This window comes from Equus caballus, chromosome 21 (assembly GCF_041296265.1).
Source record: "Equus caballus isolate H_3958 breed thoroughbred chromosome 21, TB-T2T, whole genome shotgun sequence".
Lineage (NCBI taxonomy): Eukaryota > Metazoa > Chordata > Mammalia > Perissodactyla > Equidae > Equus > Equus caballus.
The window spans coordinates 26460242-26464184 of NC_091704.1; the positions used below are offsets into that span (position 1 = coordinate 26460242).

At 44.8% G+C, this 3943-nt stretch overlaps 1 pseudogene; it reads left to right on the top strand.

The window, feature by feature from the left end:
* The first annotated feature begins 1380 nt into the window (after positions 1 to 1380).
* LOC138919981 (U4 spliceosomal RNA) lies at positions 1381 to 1446 on the top strand (annotated as a pseudogene).
* Positions 1447 to 3943: the final 2497 nt, after the last annotated feature.

Consider the following 3943-nt stretch of genomic DNA (forward strand, 5'->3'; position numbering starts at 1 on the left):
TTAGATCAGTTAAATTTCAAAAATTCGATGATTGTATTGTGGTTTTATAAGACAATGGCCTTGTTCTTAGGAGACACATGCTGAAGTATTTGAGGAGTAAAGTCTGCAACTTACTCTCAATTGGTTTGCAAATAATAATAAAAATATGCATATGGACATATAAGGACATATACAAGAGATCAAACAAACGTGGCAAAATATTAACAGTTGGCGGGTCCAGCTGAAGGATACATGGGTGTTTGCTGCACTGTTCTTGCAACTTCTCTGTAGGTTTGAAATTTTCAAACAAGTTGTGAGGGGAGAAAAGTCTGTTTACAGAGTGAAGATGGAGTATCAAAGAAAACACAGAAGATATTTCTGACTTAGAGATAGGAAAGCATATCTTAAACAGAACACCAAACATACTAGCCATAAAAGAAATGTTGATACATTTTATTATACTGTAATTAAGAACTTTTTTCATCAATCAAAACTTTAAAAAGTGAAAAGTCAAAATCCAGAGGAGATATTTGCAACATACAAAACCTACAGTGTTTTCATATCCAGAATATATAAAGAATGCTTTTTACACTAAGCCATTAGAAAATTGCACAAAATACATAAACAAGCGTCTCAGAGTGGAGGAAACACATAGCTCATAAATATAAGAAACGATGCTCAACCTCAGTAGTGATCAAGGAAGTGGATATTAAGACCACAAGGAGGTCACAATTTATACCTAGATCAGCAAAACTTAAGTTAACAGCACATGATGGAAAAAATTTAGACCAACAAAACTCATATCCTGCTAAATGGGAGTGTAAATTGGTACAGCCACTTTGGAAAACATTTTGGCACTGTTTTCACTACCTGTTCTTCAAATCCATTTCATTTTCGGTTTGGGTATACAGAATGCCAGCCGGCTCTCATGGTGCAGTGGTTAAGATTTGGCTCTCTCACCCTCACAGCCCCAAGGTTTGTTTCCGGGTCAAGGAACCACACCACCCATCTGTCGGTTGTCACACTGTAGTGGCTGCATGTTGCTGTGATGCTGAAAGCTATGCCACCAACATTTCAAATACCAGCAGGGTCACCCATGGTAGACAGGTTTCAACAGAGCTTCCAGACTAAGACAGATTAGGAAGAAGGACCTGGCCACTCACTTCCCAAAAAATTGGCCATGAATATACTATGAATAGCAGCAGAGCGCTGTCTGATACAGTGCCAGAAGGTGAGAGGATGGCAAAAAAGACTGGGAAAGCTTCTCAACTCCACAGCACTAACAACAAATTATGGTAAGGGGGCCAGAAAGGATGGAGTTACTTTGGAAAAATGATGGTAATGAAAAACTGCACTAGGATGAACAATGATGCCAGAAGATGAAAAATGATGCTAGGAGTCAGCTTTGCACAGTGGCAGTATCTTAGCCAATGAGGTTTATCCAAGGCACAATTATTGCTAATTGATGCTAAGAGTCAGAATCGATGGGCTAACAACAACAACACAGAAAGACTACATTTCCCAGCCTCCTTTGCACTTAGGTGCGGCCATGTGACTGAGTTCTGGACCAATGGGATGTAAGCAGAAATGATTGTAAGCCACTTCCCTGATTTGCCAATAAAGCTTCCTTTTGATCCTCCAGTCTCTCACTTCCCCATCTGTTACCTATTTGTACACTTCCGGGGTGATTTTGGATGCCTCCTTCTCAAGATGGAGAGCACCCATCATCCTGGATTCCTGAATGCCTAGGTGGAGTGGACACACCTCCTCTCCCCACCCCCACCCCATCTCCAAATAGAATTTACACAAACAAGATTCCTTCTATTGTGCTAAACCCCTGAGATTTTCTTTGTTTTCTGGGACAGCAGCTAGTGTTACTTTTGAAATGAAGCCTTTAAGTTGAACATTTGCATACACCCAGGAATTCAGTTCTAAGTAGATGCCCTAGAGAAATTCTTGCACATGTACACAAAAAGGCATAGATAATAATGTTCTTAGCAGCACAGGTTGAGGTTGATCCAGGAAGAAACTGGGAGGAAAGCCCACTGAAGGAGAATGGATAAAGTGAAGTTGGGGGAAAAAAAGCAATCGTGCAATGGAATATTACATAGGAGTTAAAATAAGTAAAGTATAGCAACACACAAGACTACGGATAAATGGTAAAAATATAAACTTCAGGGTAAAAAACAAGCCCCAGAAGACTATATAGAAGCAGTCATACTGGATATAAAGTTCAAAAACAAACAAAATTAAGCAATTATTGTCTAATCATGCATACATTTGTATTAAAGTCATTTTTCTAAGATAAGGGAAAGATAAACACAAAATTCAGAATAGTGGCTTACTTCTGGATGTAGGTGATAGTCAAAATGCAACCAGTCTGCACCAACCATTCAAAATGGCCACCAGCTATAAACCACCAGCACAGCTGCACAGATGTGGGAGTGGGTGAGGGGAGGCAGAGGAATGGGAGGCAGAGAAACACAAAGGAAGATGCAAATTATTACTAATTTTCTAGTTCCTGAAATGGGTGGTGGGTTTATGAATCCCATTCTATCATTCTTTAAAATGCACATCTGTGTTACATATATTCTTTAAAAAATAAATAAATAAAAGCAACTGGATTAATTAAGCTCTGTCCTCTCATATTCCTCTGCTCTTATCAAATTCCAGGCTCCACTCTAAGCATTGATAAATGAATGAAGGGTAGGCATATACAGGTATTTAGGTCGTACACTGCACAAGGGCACTTCATCCAAGAGGATGCCATGGCGGCCATGTATTCATTTATATGAGAGTGTGTGGGTGGGTGGCACAAAGATGTAGCTTCTGGGCAGGGAGGGCCCTGGAGCGGGGAGGAGGGGGGGGGGGGGCCTGCTCCTAACCTCTCGCCCACGCATCCTCCCTGCCACACTCAGGAAAGTGACCGGGCACACCTCCCTGGCATACACCCTCCGTGCATTCCCTGTGTTGCTTCTCTCACTGGATAATCAGTCTTAGAGGCCTGATCCCTCCTCCTGCCAATTCTAAACATCAAATGGGGGCAGGGGGAGGAGAGAGTGGGAAGTGATGTGGACACACTGCCAGAGGCACGGGCTCCCCGCCTTGGCAGGTGGTAAGCAGGCAAGCGTGCGGCTCACGTGTGCACAGCCAAGGACTCTCTGGAAAGAGTCCATGGGCGGAGCCAGGGAAAGGCCCCTGCATTTGATTAGTCAGGTTACGCAATAATATTCTAAGCTAATTTCTTATCGTTGTTGTTGTTTTTGTTTGTTTGATTTTTTTCTGCGGAAATGGGACCAAGCATTGGATGAACAAGGACGAATAAGAGGCTCCAATCTTTCAAACCCGGCCACCTTGTCGTGGTCGTTCCTGATCCTCCCCACATCCTTACGAGGTGCCAGGGAGGGGGGCCCTCCTCTGGGGTTCGCCGGTCTGAAATTCTGATCTGCTCTCGCGTGTTCAGTAGGGACCGAGGGCTTGATGCTTACTCCTCTGGGAAAATGTTCTGACGGAGGCTTCTGAAAACAGGGCCTTCCCGCAGGGGATGGATGCAGACGGTAGGGATGTGAGCAGCAGGGCCAGCCCAGGAGGGTTGTGCTGTCGGGGTGCCTTCTCGGTTTTTCCGGGTTCTCGCCTCCGAGGCAGGGGCCGGCTCCGCTCCTCCAACACGCGGCCGGCCGCCGGGTGAGAGACTGGACAGTGAGATGTTTCCAGGACCACACGGCGCCGGAAGTGAGCCCTGGAGGCCTCTCAGACTCCTGAGATGGGGCAGGAAGCCCGAGGTCGCTCCGCAGCTGCTGTTCCCCCTGCCGGTGACCTGGGGGAAAATGGTCACTTTCCTGCTCTCTCGAGCAGGGTAATCACAGCCCCCTCCTCCCAGGGTTCTCCCGGGAATTAGATGGACATAATGTGCATCAAGAGCTTACCATATGGTCTGGCGTACACTAGACACTAAATAAATGTC